Here is a 15,894-nt window from a genome sequence, read left to right as displayed (position 1 = left end):
TTGAAGTCACAAAGTTTTATGTTCGACTGATGTTTCATAGTTTATAACTTCTTTTTATGTTTGAGTTTGGATTGCTACAATACTCACAAAAACAAAATGTGAATGGTTTGAATAACCCTGTTAAATGTCAGAAGATAATGACCAAATCAAGGAAATACAAAGCACAGATTATATACTTACAGGAAACACATCTAGGCAGGAAAATGAGAAGCTTAAGAGGTTTGGCTTTGCAAATACATTCTTTAGTTCCTTCCGCCGTGGTTGTAGAAGAGGCGTGACCATAGTCATTCCTAACTCAGTGAAATCTGAATGTACTAAAGAACTCAATGAAAAAAGGAAGGAAGATATTTTATTGTGAAAGGAAAACTGGAAAATGAAAAAGTGACAATGGTTAATGTTTATGCCCCACCTTTAAAAACTTTTTTTTTTTTTTTAAACTCTGTTTGGGAATGTGATTTTGAAAATGGGAGGAATATTAATCTGTGGAGGTGATTTTAATATTGTGATGAATAATAATCTAGACACAATAAACAATAAGAAAAATACCAACCATGTTACAAAAACGATCGAGACAACATTTAAAGAATTTGGTATATGGTCATCACAACTCCTCCCCCTCATGATATTATGTCTACATACATGGGAGCTTTTTTTTCCCCTTGCAGACAAACACAGTGTCATCTTTTGGGCAGCGTGGCATGAACAACATGACAACACAGATATTTGGCTACATTGGTATCTATAAATAAGGCTTATTTGAGTTTCATTCTGCAGCAGCATCAGTCCATTTCAACATGAGCAAGAGATGGACTGTCTACGAAGCTTTTGATCATATCTTTGATCATGACAGTGATATGGAGGACAGAGAGTGGTCTGAAATTTGAGGAGGATGTGTCTGAGGATGAGGATGATGTTGGCGAAAGAGGTGCCAGTCCTGCCCTGCAAGCAAGGACAGAAAAACCAGCCACACATGTGAGAAACACATCTGCAAGGAGCACACTAAAACAAGAACACACACACACACAAACCATCTTGTTAATGTTCAGTTTGAACGTGTTATTATGAACACACACAGAGAAAGAGAGAGAAACACTTTCCTCCTGTTCAAGTTCAATTTGCATCTTTTATTTTGAACAAACTGAAGTTTTTACCTTTTTCCTGACATAGATCCATATGGGTCAATTCTGACCCGTAACACCACAGATGTCACTATGATTAATAATATAACGTTTAAAAAAGCCCACAAGCAATTTGTTCTAGAAAACATGTTCTAATATTAGTCTGTTATAGTCAGATAACACAATCACCCCTTCTCTTCACTATAGGAAATATAATGAGTGAATTTAAACCCTTTTAAATTGAAAACAAGTGGTATATTGTAAGATAAATGGTGTTGGGACCATAAGAATAAAATTTAAAACACTGATTGCACATGGATATGAATGCATAATAAGTTAGTTATGTGCAGAAAAGCGTCTGGAGGCAGGAATTCACCAGCGGTCTCCTGCAGCTAAATCCACTTTTTGCCATCTATCAATCTAGCCATCGACCCAACGTACCACCTCCGAATATGGACATTTGTCACCTTACATAGACGTCATCTGAACTGCATCACATCTCTGGGTCATATTTGTCTGTCTACCACGACAAAGGATCCTAATTGACTTTCCATTTGCATTGCTTCCATGGTACGACCATGTAATTTTAACACATTATGAGCCACCACCACGTAACGCGGTGTTAAGAGGTCATTTTACGTATTTCTGTGAGATCAGGCTGATAATCACTCAGCAAACTCTTGGATAAAAACATTATTTGGCCTGAACAGTCTGTAGATTATTAAAATCATCACTGGATCTTTAGAATTTAATATAAAACCAAAATATTCAAATGATGTTAAACTACTATGCAAAATGGGGGAGCATTTAAAATCTTTTCTGTAAACAACAGCAACCCTCCTTCCTTTGCCTGACAGACGGGCTTTAAGGTTGGTGCTTCAATAAGAGGACTACAGTCTCCCTGAGATAACTATGTCTCTGTGATGATAAAAAAAAAGTCCAAATTATTAAAAGTAATAAAATCATACCATAAAAAGATGTATTATTTAGAGATGTGATATTTAAAAGACCAAAATTTACAGGATTACAATCAGGAGCAGAGGGTAATAGAGGTTGCCGAGGGACTTGAATTATTTTGTTATAATTAGCAGCAGAGGGGTTTGATACTGAGCATGCTGCAGTGGGTCCATGATAGGAAATAGGAGCGGATATAGAAGAAGGCATACCAGTCCCGTTTAGGAGAGCTGAGCAGGGTGCAGAAATAGGGGATGGCAGCTACTGTGCCATCAGGCTAGAGTCCGTGACGCTGTTGATGTAGGGGGCAGAACAATAGTCTGTCAGCCAGGTGCTTAGGGGCGAACAGTCTGGACCACCTCTCGAATCCTCTGCGGTGGGTGGGGATGGGGCCTGAGATTATGATCTTGTTACCTGACAGCTCAACAGTGAACCGAAACTCGCTATAAAGCTCTGTAAAGCCGAGGGGAGCAGCAGAGTCGCCACGACCAACACGTCACACACCGACAGCTAAGATGGTGTTATAAAAATATTGCATTATAGCAGTTTCAACTCTTTTGTAGCCACAAGCTGCGTATTAGGAGTGAAGTTACATTTTTTCTGTCTATACTTTCCCTGCTTTACCACAGTTGTACACCTGAATAATAAATATTGATGATGTATTTTCTCCATCATCAGTCTTGTTTTGTTCCATGTAGGTTTTCGGAGCTGATACCAACCCCCCTCTATAAGCCTTGCAGACTCTGCTTCTCAAAACTTTTTCCAGGTCTTCAGTTTGTGTCGTCCTCCGTCTTTAGCTTGTTTGAAATCATCCGACCAGACAAAGCAAGAAAGAGACAGCAGAGAGAGAAGTGAAGCAACATAAAAAGAGACGAAATTAACGGCAGCAGAAAGAAAATCTACACACTAGACGAGAAGAGCGAGAAGGAGGAAACTCATGGCAGTGGAGAGCAGGTGAGCTCATTACTGAAGGAAAGATGACCTACACAACACTCCACACAGTGAGAATGATTGATCTGCCACATTAGGCCGCTTACACTGAAGGAATTCCCACATGGGCTTAACACTGGGTGACTCAATCCGTTAGAAGGTCCCTCCATTAAATTTGATTTTTAAAATGTGTGTAGGTAAAACCTCCTCTCAAATGCACATCAATTTCCTTCAAACTGGAAAGGGAAAAAGTTTCCTGACTTAGAGATGATTCCACTTTTCAATTTAGCTCTCAGTATGCAAATGTGGTCCCATCATATAAATGCAGACGGCAAAATAAGTTAGTAATTGGTTGTGATAAAAGGACCCCAAGGACATTTATCCATAATGAAAAAAGTAACAATTTGAAAGCAAAACCTTTGAATTTATTTTATTTTTATGTTTTGATGCACTTTGCTAGAAAAATGACCTTTTTTCCATTTACAATCAACCATTAACATCTTTAGTACAATATTATACAACTGGACTAAAAGAAACGGAAGCTTTGCTCTCATACAACCGAGCAACAAGCTGCTCAGTGTTTATTACTCACATCTGAACTGTGATATCACATTCTTGTCACAGTTCAAGCAATTAGAAAGACAATGTATTCACATAAATTTGAACATTTTTTGAGAACAAAGAACTCAGTAATTGACAATATTCAAGATTTAAAAGGTTTGTCGACAAGAGTTCCTTGTCAATAAGAGATGAAGGAATAACAATATAAAAGTATCAATTATACAAACACAAATTTGACAGTAAACAAAGCAGTTTAATAAAATGAAATACTAAAACATACCTCACACACTGGGAACTCTATTTGTCTATAATAAGATAATAAAAGATCATTTCTAGGAGACAGAGTTGCTGCTAGAGAGCTTTCATATGGATCAGTCCTCCAGCCTCCTGGAAACAAACTTTTATGTAAATACTGGTTGAGATACATAATGCACAAGCCCAAAAAAAATGTCCTTGTTATATAATCTGAATTTTAAAGTCCATAAAAAACATGTTTTTACCTCCAACTTTTTACAAACAAAACACACACTGAAGATTAAGTGAGTAAAAACTGTTTGTTGGATATTTTGGTCGTGATGATTCACCTGTTTGAATATTTTATGTTACCTGTCCTCTATCTGCTGCTCTGTTGTTCATGTTATCTTAAAATTTTGCTTGTAGCCCCCCAGACTTTCTGTCGTGAAGAAATCCCAACGTTCAAGTTTAATTCACTGCAGCGAAAGTAAAAAAAAAAAAACACATAATGAGATGCTTCATCATCACCACCGCATCTGGCTTCGGAAATGTAATATGTTAAAAGTCTGTGTGCAAATGCAGGCTGGAGAAAAATGCAAAAATGCAACCACAGATGCATTAATACAGTTGAAAGATGAGTCAACTTCTCTGCTGCGCATGTATTATTCACAGACGGAGAATGGATGAAAGGGCTGTTTGCTCAGACGGGCCCGGAGCTGGACGGCTGGTGTGTGTGTGTGTGTGTGTGTGTGTGTGTGTGTGTGTGTGTGTGTGAGGTAGGACTGCACAGGACTAATGAAAAAAATACTCAAAGTGCAGTATTGATTACTTTTATTTTGGAGGGGGGGAGTTTGTATTTCAGCCAGCTTCTCTGACAAGGTGTTTTTTGCTATTCGGTTTTCTGTGTTGCCTGCAAATAGTGTTTGTGTGAGAGAAAGAAAAACACTTTTTTCTTAGTTTAGAAGAAGTGAGATGAAACTTTATTGATCCCGTGTGGAGTCTCTGCAGCAGCAAAAATTATATTAAAGAGAAAAGCAAAACACAATGAGGTAGGGCTGCAGCTAACAATCGTTTTTTCTCCATCAAATTAGAGCCCATGATCACCTTTCAGATGTCTTGTTTTGTTTAACAGTCCAAAAGACAATTGATTTATCATCCTGGGAAGGTTTTCCCCCTTTTTTGCTTAAAAAATTGCTTAAAAGATTATTCAGTTCTCTAAGTTCTGCCGATTAATTCAACCAGTCGACTAATTGTTGCAGCTCTAGTATGAAGTGTTTGAAAAAGTTCCCCTTTATTGTTCTATAAAAATGTTTACTATTTCTTCCAGGTTTGTTCTTAATAAAATTGAGGCTCTTAAAGGAAAATTTGGGTTCATTTCAACTTGACTTCTAATTCTGAACCTACCACCTCCATAAAGAGATTTAAGGAAACAAGGACTCATGCAAAATGAAGTACTCAGCTTTCCAAATAAACATAATTTCTACATGAATCCTTTCATTTGTCTCGAATCTGAACAAAAGTAAACACAGAAAGTAACCTGGAACAGCCATTATGGTTAACTACATCAGTATCTATGTCTGGCTGTATATTCATCCGTGCACACTGGTTTGTTTACATGTATGAGGCTGACTTTCACTTCCTGAAGACTGTTGTGACAGACTGATGCTTCTTGAATGCAACCCTGCTCTCTGACACTAAGCTCTGCTAAACTCTCCCTCTGTGATCTTTGGTACTTCACCTGCTGACACTCTTCTGATTAGTGCAGATTACAATAGAGAATAGAGAGAGCACGTGCACAGATGATCAGCTCGAGTGTTGTTGGGCAGATGAGTGGCCAGAGAGACGAGTATTATGTGGTTTTATTCAAAATCCAACTGAAATCCCATTTAATCATCCCTCTCTTTGCACTCAAAAATAATAAACATGTTTTATGTGTGTGTGTGTATATATTAGTATTGTTAGAATAAAGAAAAAAGCCGGCTTTTTTCCACTCGATATATGGTTTTGTCTGTGTATAATTTCCTGCAGCACAAGGTGGAGTATTCAGATGTCTTGTTTTGTCAGACAAACAGTCCAAGTTTACATGTATGAGAGAGAAAAGCATAAAGTTGTGACATTTGAGACGCTGGAAACTGCAAATATTTGGCATTTTTGCTTAAAAATGACTAGTCAGTTATCAGAACAGCTGGCGATTTCATATTTTGTCTTTGACTAATCATTGCAGCTCTAAACTCCCTAATTATAAATAAGGGTCTGCACTGAATTATCAAAGAAAACTGACGATGATGATGTCATCTGTTTACTTAATGAGCATGTCAATATTACTGATAGAAATGGGAAAAAAAACATTAAAAACTGAGAATTATCCTTATTAGAATTTATGTTAGTTGATTGAACAAGTTTTGCTGTTTTGTTTTCCATCTTTAAGAGTCTCAATCAGCAGCTTATTTCACCCTTTGATTCATCTGGTGTCTGTTCTGCTTTGAAGTGCCACAGAATTTAATTTATTTTTCTTTTATACTGATTATTCCTGCTTTATTTATTTTAGTTGGCCTTCAAATAATCATTCTCCCAGTCTTCACATGATGCAACTCAGTGTTTGCTTTGGGATTTGTCTGTAGCCGAACATCATCGACGGTGGGATTGGAGTCCAGAAAGCGACGTCATCGTCCTCTGTGTGTTCGGTAACCTTTGTAATCCTTCGGGAAATTCATTTTTGTTGACATGGCTCTGAGTCCTTTCTGTCCTTGTCGTAACAAAATGCAATTTCTTTTATCGATATCGGAGCCACCTCTTATCTGCTGTCACTAAATTGGAATTTAACCTTTCGTGTATAATCTGATGTTGTATCTGTCTCCAGCATCTTGTCCAGAAGAACCACAGAGACTTGAGACCCCAAACTGTGAGATGGTTCAGCTCCTCCTTTGTGTTGTTCTGTCCTCGTGGTTACAGACACAGTAGAGTTCATGTTATATCTTAAATGTTTCCCCCCTTTACAGTTTCAGGTTTTCCTACTACAATCTCTGTGTCCCCTTAATCGCCCAATTGAATGGGAACTTTGGGAACTACATTCAAAGCCAAAAGAGTTGAAGGGGAGGCAAAGATAGCGCGTGAGGTGAAGAGTCAAAAATCCTTCTCAGGGGTCATAACTCAGTCAAATCTTTACATACAGACATGAAACACAAAATCTGAGTCAGTGTGACTTCCACTTCCCGAGGATATAATTATCTTTGATGTCTATCGCCAATAAACCTCCATAAATCCGCCAAGAAACCAGAGAAAAAAAGAGGCTTCAGGCCTGAGAATCATCACGTTTTCTTCAGTATCAAAGTAATCTAGTGATACTTGTCTGTACATTCATGAATATATTGCAAACAGGAGCTGCTAATAGCTAATTCAGCAGACTTTTAATGGAGCCGATGTGCCAAAATAAACAAATATAAAAAAATAAATAGGTACCTATATATCAAATTCAAGCTTTATTGGCATGACAGATCAGAAATCTATATTGCCAAAGCAGTACAGAAAATTATAAACATTGACAAATGATTAATAATTATACAATAATATGTAAATATAAACAATAATATTAAATACAATATAATAAAAGGCATTTTTACAGATGTAATCACACAGAAACATTTACTACAGAGCTTATTTCTCTCAGATTATGACAAGACTTCATATATTTTGCAGCTTTTACTGCACATTGACTTTTCTCCCCACACAGACGGGACAGTTTCTGAAGATCAGGGAGGTGGATAAATTCAGGATATATATATGATTTATTTTTTCAAAGAAAACTTCACAGTATAACAGGAAGTGAGATTCTGTCTCAACTTCTCTTTTATGACAAAGTGTATATCTATATATCTGTAGCTGTATGCTTGTGTACTTAAAGTGTACTACCAATGTTCTTAAATATATACTACATCACACTTATTTACATGAAATGTACAAATTTACTAATAGAGTACAAGTACATTGACAATATATTGGAAATGTACCTGTATAACACTCCCAGTACACTTTAAGTGTAACTTAATATTCCTAAAATGTATTACATGTGAGAATTTAAACTGTACTAACATGTGCTTAAATTTACTCTGCTGAAATGTGAAGCATGTTACAAACATGATATTTCAAATGTGTTTTGAATTGTGTTACACGGGGCGAACAGGTGAACCCAAGTGCAGACACTCAAAGTTGAGGAGGCAGGGATATAGTAGGAACAATGTATTTATTTTAAAAGGTGGGGGTAAAGGGAAATGCGGGTCTGGGGAAGGTGGGGCTGAGGCTTGTGCTGAAAGCTGGAGAGAGCGGGGGTCCAGGGCAGGGAAGCGGGGCTGATGAAATGACGGGGACAGGAGACAGGGACCAGAGCCAGAGCAGATGGAACTGCAGGGATCAGGAGACCGGGTTAGGCAACGGAAACCAGGTAACAACAACAAAACAGGATAAATGCAGGTGAAGTGGCTTGACAAACACTGATGGATAGCAGAGTCTATGATCTGGCGGAGTGGAAGTGGCACGGCTGAGCATTTGTAGAATAAGGCTTGATTACTGAGATGAGTTGCAGCTGGCGTGGTTCTGCTCTGATGCCGGCACACCTGCAGACAATCACACACACACACAGGGAGTGTCACAGCTCTGCTCAAGGGGAGGATGGCACATGACTTTTGACTAAAGAGTAATCTAACAAAACATAAGGCGACCAATGGCAATATAAAGTATGTAAATCAATAACATCAGTAGCGTTTTGAGTGTTTGAATGAGTGGACAAAGAAAATAAATATGAGGAAAAATCTAAATGTATTTGTACTCTATTAGTTGTACATTTAATTTACATTATGAGTGTGATGTAGTGTTTATTTATACTTTAAGATCTCCCTGTGATACATTTGTAGGAGTTTTCAAGAACACTTACAGTATGTTGGAAATGCACAAGCAGTATGTAGAAACACGACTCAGTGCGAGTGCCAGGGCCGGGGAGAGCAGCAACCGAGCCAACTGCCAATCACAGCTGTCAATCAACGCCCACACAGCACAGACATCAAAGCTAGTATAATTCTTCAAATCTTATTAACAAGCAATAATTTCCAAAATGACCACCAGCACACTTATTAGAGGGCCTGAATTTAGAGATTGACACCATAATGACTTATTGAAAAACATGAGTAACTTTGCATTTCTAGAGAAAAGAGACTTTTTGAATGTGATCGGAGCATCTAGCAGCTGTTGATGGCACTTGGAGGTAATTCAGATTCTGTCCACACTAATGTGGATATTTTGCAAAAACTGACATTTTCCTCTATATTTTGGCCTCTTATCCATACACAAACGGTGTTTTAGGTAACTAAAACAGATTTTTTTTCTTTTTAAATGCCATCTAAAGTGCAGATTTTTAAAAAGAGCAGTTCTGTGTATCTGTGTTGACATGTAAAACGAAGCTTTAAGACTATCACCAAAATAAAATAAGCTCACTACGCATGTTCAGACTGTTCTTCTCTGGTGTTTATCGTAGACTTTATCGCCACCTACTGGCCCAGCATGCTTGTTTGAGCGTTTGTAGTCATTTTTGCGTTCTTGTGCACATGGAGATTTTTTGTAAAACGATGGTCATGTGGACAGAATTTTTTCTTTTTTCCTTAAAATAGCTGTTTAGAAAAATATCCATATATGTGCAGACAAGGCCTCAGACTCAAGACATGGTGGCTGCCGCTTGGTTGCTGCACAGCTGGCCAATCACTGCATGAAGTGGGTGTGAATGTCTGATTGTTGGTTTCGGGGAATTGGCAGTGGAGTACACTGACAGCTTAAGTCCATTCGATCTGGGCACCAAATGTTGCAGAACACTTAAACAAAAAAGAAAAAAAAAATCAGTTAATTTGTCAATGTTCATTAATGCTCATCTATCATTTGTAGTTTCAGCACATGCATCATCTCTCTTCTATTTAGCTCTTACCAGTCAACCACATGGTGTCCTTTCTATTTGCCAGATCTCCGCTGCTGCGTGCGGTGAAGCCGGGCTCCTCTCTGAGTTTCTTGCTGATGCAGAGGTCAACATGTGCTCTGACTCATTGTTAAATTGTCTCTTTCTATCGCCTGCAGTCCAATCCTGCCTCTGCATTTCCTGGCATCACATCTGCCACTTGGACAAACGTTTCTCTCTCTCTCTCTCTGCTTTCATCACTCGTCCCCTCGACCCTTTTGATCTTTTGATTTGTGGTCACACTTTCAACGAAAAATGCAGAAGTGATTGGCTCCATAATGGCTTGTAGCGCAGCGGTCGAGGACGTGGAGAGCTTTTTTTCCTGATCTCAAGTTGTATCTCTGATATTACTCGCTGCCACTTTCTTTGTGATGATTATGTGACTCACTCAATTTGGCGCTTACGTCTTCTTTTTTTCTGCTTCTCTCTGAGTAAAGTCGGTAACATTATGGCAATCGTTCACAATCGATCTGACGCAATTTGTCTTCAGGAAACAGTTGAATAAGCAAGAGAATAAAAGACTACTTTATGGCGGGGGACGGGAGGAGGGGGCCTCGGTATCCCTCCCTCATGTCAATAATCCTGCATGTGCTTGTTTTTGAATGACATTATCAACATGAACATTTCAAGGTGGAAAAGCTGTCAATAAAAGCTGACGACAAGTCAGATACACGTGCTACAGGCCTCTGCTCCAACTGGAAGAATAAAAAACAAAGAAAATGTAGGAGTCGGGGGCGTAGAGGTGAACACAAAGGCAAAGTCCCCACTTCATGTGGCGTGTCACACCTCCTCCCTATCACCATAGCAATAAATAAAAACACCACAGGGTAACATAACACAAAACGCCACGTCGAATTAGAGTCAGGTGAAGTGAAGGTTGTGCATTTATTCATGTTTTATTTTAGGAAACTGTCAGAGTTCTTTCCAAACTTAATGAAAACATAAGTAATGCTTCATTAAGCGCGTTGAGCTTTTGAGGATGTTGAAGGTCAGACGTCTGAAGCAATATTTTGGTGGCACTCTGAGTTTTTGGAACATACTGAGCATATGAATTGACAGCAGAGAAGTGGATTAAGCCTTGTTATGCTTGACGCAATGTGCCAGGTGTGAGGGTGCAAGAGCCAAAAGTGATGTCATTGCACCTCTTGCGTCAAGCGCATAGGCTCTTCAAGTTGTCACAGCGTTTGGTCATGCACTTCCCAGTTTTTGAGACTAGGTGCCCCTCTGCACACGCGGCCCCTTTTCGTTTCGAGATGAATGAGCTTGAAAGGTAGACTGGCTGAACAGGGGACACGTACGGACATTTGTATGACCCTTGAGTGACCACAGGGAGAGTCAGATGCCCTTAAAACTGTGGAAAGAGTTTAATTTACCAGGCACCACCGTTTTTGTGCACAAGCCAAAAAATAATGCACCTGAAATAAGAAGGTTACTGTTCTTCACCCTGGTTTGATTTAAAAGGTAACCCTTTAAATTTTACAACCAAAAAGTCAGAATGAGTATAAGTGATCCTGAAAAATAGCACCAACAAGGTTAAAGTGTCCCACAGGCAGGACAGTGTTGTTTAACAGGTGAAGGAAGACTGGAGCACTTGGACCGAAATGCTGGCTAAAGTCGACCCAGAGCGTAAACCAGAGGTTAAATTTAAAAGCTACCAGGTACTCTTTGAGGTGGAGAGGGACTTCCTAAAACATAATCATAAATAAAAGATATTTTTTTGGCACGCCCTGGTAGCCTACTGGTTAAGATGCACGCCACGTTACTGCAACGTCCACAGTTTGATTCCGGTTTCTTTGTTGCATGTCATAACCCATTTCTCTCTCCTCTAGTTTCCTGTCATGTCTTAATCATCACTGTCTAATAAACATATTCATATAGAAAATAGATAAGAGGCATTTTTCATTTTTGATCTCCAACAAGTGTCAAAAATACACAAAATAATGTGAATAAGACAATCACTCTTCTTGCATCAATTTTTTTTTTGTTGATTAGCCATAATCACATAAACACACAGCAGCCATGTTTGGTCTCTGACATTCTTACGTTAACATGCACTGACTCTTAGCTTCTTTACTGAATATTTTGATTGCACCCCCTGGCATTTCAGAGAATACTGCTACGGAGAATGCATTCATCATAGAAACCTCCGTGGAGGTCCGCGTGAGCAAAGACAAAGCTTTATGCAGCAGGAGTCGTTTGTTTGCTGGAAGTTTTCAATTAATAAAAATGTGTCACCATCATGATTCATTGTAACTAATTAAATTCAAGGTGAGGACAATCCCCATGGTTGAGAGAGGGTTTCATATTTTACAGGTTACTCATCTAAAGTTTCATTTTATTGTCTAAAATGAATCCTCGTGTGCATACTTACAAATCTCTGTGAATATACTGCATAAGTGTTTTAGCCCTGCAGGGCCAAAGATCTGTGTGTGTGTGTGTGTGTGTGTGTGTGTGTGTGTGTGTGTGTGTGTGTGTGTGTGTGTGTTAGAGCATGTTAAAGCGTCTTTTTCTCTCCAGCTAATAGCTGAACTGACCAATGAACTCTGACAGCCCCAAAACACTACTTTGCTTCAAGGAGATTTTAATGGTCTTTCTGCCTCATAGCCTGATACACTAAACACCAAGGAGAGACCAGAGGGAAGGAGAGAGAGAGAGAGAGTGCTGTGTACTGTATGTACTGAGAAACATGTCACCCAGTTCAGCGATGTGGATAATTGATGTGTTCTTAAGAGTTTTGAACAACAACAGAGGGCTACAGCTCAGAAGAATAAGATATATCAGGCTTTGATAAACACACAATACTTATAAGTAGGACACGTTCATTGTTGGTTTGGCTCTGCACATGAGATTTGTTGACAAAAAAATATAGAAACTCATCCACAGGATGTGAACCCGAGTCTGTGGTGTCTGAATCCTGCGTCTTATTTCTGCTGCTGTCATGATACAACATACAAACAAGTTGGTAGATTTGTCTTTATTTACTGTAAAAATAATACACACATAGCATCAACACAATTATCATAGTAAGTAAAATAAAAAAGTAATTTACCTATTATCAGCTTTATTTAGCCTATAGCCTCATATTTTGGGAGGATAATGAAGCAAAAATGCTTTTCTTCAACTTGACATCCACACTTCCTGTTAGCGTGTCCTGCACTTGAGTATACAGACACTATTCAAACAGTCGAACTTCCCGGCATGAGCAATAACAACTCACGCATATTCTATTATGCTAATCTGTCATAAGGTGGGAAACATGAAACACGAGCTGTCGGATATCTAGATTCACACTCGGATTCATACTCGCATCTCAAAAATAACCACTGCATAGGGTGAAGGATATTTCCCCTCTCGCTGTCACTCACTCACTCTCTCACACACACACACACGCACACACACACACACACACACACACACAGAGGATCAACCCCGAGGCGAGATGAGAGCTGTGAAGTAAGAACTGGTGGCTGGTGTTGCATTAACGTGTAACGCCTTGTCAGAGCAGGCACCAGATACAGTCACACACACACACACACACACACACACACACACACACACACAGAGGATCCATTGTCTGTGTGATTAAGACTCCTTGACTTTTAATCAGTTTAATTAGGCAGCTGAAAAGGCCAATCTGTGCTTTACTGGTCAGATAATCGGGCAGGAAAGGCCGGCCTTTCTTCGCTCATTAAACCAAACTGATAGATTAAGTTTTTAAACCTGACGGGATAACAATTACTGACTCCGATCTGACTTAAATCTCTGCGGTTGGTCCTGCTCTCAAACTGAAGATCTTTTTATTTCTGTTTGACCAGCAAAAAGCCCACAGAGTGTCTTTGTTGCTAATGATTTAATAAAGACAGCCTGCGGAGTTTTCTTCTTGTTTACATTCAGTGTTGCTCACCAATCTCAGTACGCACAGATTTGATCTGAACTTGTGTGTGTGAACAACTTAAGAACTTTTATCAAATGCACTCATGCTTTTGTATTGGCAAAATGTGATTAGGTACAAAATTGTGTTGTTGTCACTACAGCTCAATGCAGCATATTGTGATGTTTTTACTGTTTCTACTTTCTTATCGTTACGTTTGTCTACCTTTGTCTTTGACAGAGCCGTGTCAAAGAGGAATTTCTGTTACTTCAGGTGCATTTCAATCCTCTTATTTGATCGTTCCTCACTCCTGGAAAGACCTGGAAATTATTCCGGTCTGTCATCCTGAAGGCCGTCCCAATACACTTATTTCTGCTCTGAGGAGCGAGGAGGGATCTCTGAGGAGCCATGAGCGAGGATGCACGAGAGCAGCCTTCCCGAAAGACGTTTAGCTCAATGTCACGATGTGTAAATACTCTCTACGTCTGGCACTATTGGACGAGTTCGGTGAAGAAACAGTACAAGTATGAGTGCCCGTTATATTCTTTTTGTTAAAGGCTCCAAAGAGCGATGACATTTAATACAAGAAGATGGGGATCCTAAACATTGTCACGTTTCAATTAAGTTTATTTCATCCACAACCTGTTCTGTTATGTAATAAGTCTCACTAACAGCACCCTCTTAAGGTATGTATGTAAATGTAACATCTTTGATTACTATTATTCATCAGACCCCGTGTTAGAAACTGTTACATTATGACAGTAACAAAATTACAAGTACTCACTTGGCTGCCAAATTTTATGTTTAGCTCCTCATTTTAAGAAACAAACTCACTGATAAAAACCATACACATTTGCCTATCATGAATTGTTCTGCATGTTATGTGAGTGAAATAATGTGTTTCATGGTTTGTAGGTTGTCCTTGACTGACAGGAAGTATGCCTCATTTAACAGGGAAAGACGAAGACACGGCAAAGCTTATATTGTACAGGTCGGGAAATGACCACCTCATCACGATGAAGAGGTATACAGCCAAGAAAGCCTGGGGGTGAGTTTTCTGTTTTAAGTCTGTTTTCTCATTGCTATCACTATTGTCCACGTGCCAACTAAATAGTGTTTGTTGTAATTATTATGTATCTCGCTCATGTTAAGTGATCACACAGGTTCTTCCCCTCACTTTGTATGAGAGACTATCATCAGTCAAATGCCATATGTGAAAATAAACCTTGCTAATAACATAGACTGACTCTGAATAATACAGTTCCACAGTTGAATATGTTCAGGCATAGTCACCTTACTGTAATAACGAGAGAGACTTTTACTAATACTGACCATAAATATCTTGTGTCTTGGATCATTGCAGGGATGCAATAAGATGACATGTTTGTTCTCCACAAGAAAGTAATGAGGATCATGGGCATGGAGGGAAAACTTACCTCCACTCACCTCCATTCAAAGAATCTGACAATTTAAAGAGGAAATATAAGATTTTGTATTTATTACAGGCTCAGTGCACTTCCATATAAGCATTTGTGACTTTTGTTATTTTACATAATGCATCACATTCTTGTTGTTTCAGTGTGTCTGCATGAAAAAAATCCCTTGTTTGATTTCTTCCAGGAGCTCAAAAATCCTTTAGCATGGTAGGGGACTGATGGAGGGGAGGCCACTGTGGTTTTCCCAGATGCATTAGGACATCGGGATGCAGCCCTCAAATGATCCCCCAGTCCTGATGTACTCGTGTAGGAGGAAACCATGCCTCCGGTGGCAGTGGCTCATCATTTGCTGAAGCTGGAGCTGCTACTTGTGGCCAGGCATGTGAGGAGGAAGAGGATACTGCACAACCTGGCACATCTAGCGGCTCCACCGCACAGGCGGATGATGAGCCATCCACCTCTGCTTGTCCCCCACCCACCAAGAGACCACATATCTCCACAGGGACATTAATGGCATTTTTAAAGGAGACAGAAAAGCATGAATAACAGTTCCAGGCTGGGCAAGCAAACAATAAAAGATTGTGGATTTGTTTGAGGAATAAGTTAGAAAGCCATAAATTTATAATTTCATTCATTTATCATGTATTTATTTATTTAATGTCATATGTATTATTATCCATCTGTCTATCTATCTATCTAGGGAACTGATACTGAACCTTGAAGAAATAAAGTTAAGCTTTGATTTATGTGATCTTTTACAAAGAAGTGTTATCTGTTTTTGATTCAATATCTTAGGAG

At 39.0% G+C, this 15,894-nt stretch overlaps 1 long non-coding RNA gene across 3 annotated transcripts; it reads left to right on the top strand.

Annotated features, from left to right (window-relative positions):
• Window positions 1-643: 643 nt before the first annotated feature.
• LOC121881860 lies at window positions 644-15,842 on the top strand. Of its 3 annotated transcripts, XR_006091934.1 has the most exons (7): window positions 644-735; window positions 851-972; window positions 2,771-3,026; window positions 7,978-8,235; window positions 13,901-14,346; window positions 14,576-14,708; window positions 15,024-15,842. It is a non-coding gene; the product is annotated as an uncharacterized LOC121881860 (long non-coding RNA). The 3 variants fall into 3 exon arrangements; XR_006091935.1 differs by lacking the exon at window positions 644-735 and having other exon boundaries at window positions 885-972; window positions 2,839-3,026; XR_006091936.1 differs by lacking the exon at window positions 644-735 and having other exon boundaries at window positions 896-972; window positions 14,615-14,708.
• The last annotated feature ends 52 nt before the right edge of the window (window positions 15,843-15,894 follow it).

Source organism: Thunnus maccoyii, chromosome 17 (assembly GCF_910596095.1).
Source record: "Thunnus maccoyii chromosome 17, fThuMac1.1, whole genome shotgun sequence".
NCBI classification, from domain to species: domain Eukaryota; kingdom Metazoa; phylum Chordata; class Actinopteri; order Scombriformes; family Scombridae; genus Thunnus; species Thunnus maccoyii.
Note: the sequence above shows the minus strand (reverse complement) of the source record. Positions and strands in the feature narration are given on the sequence as shown.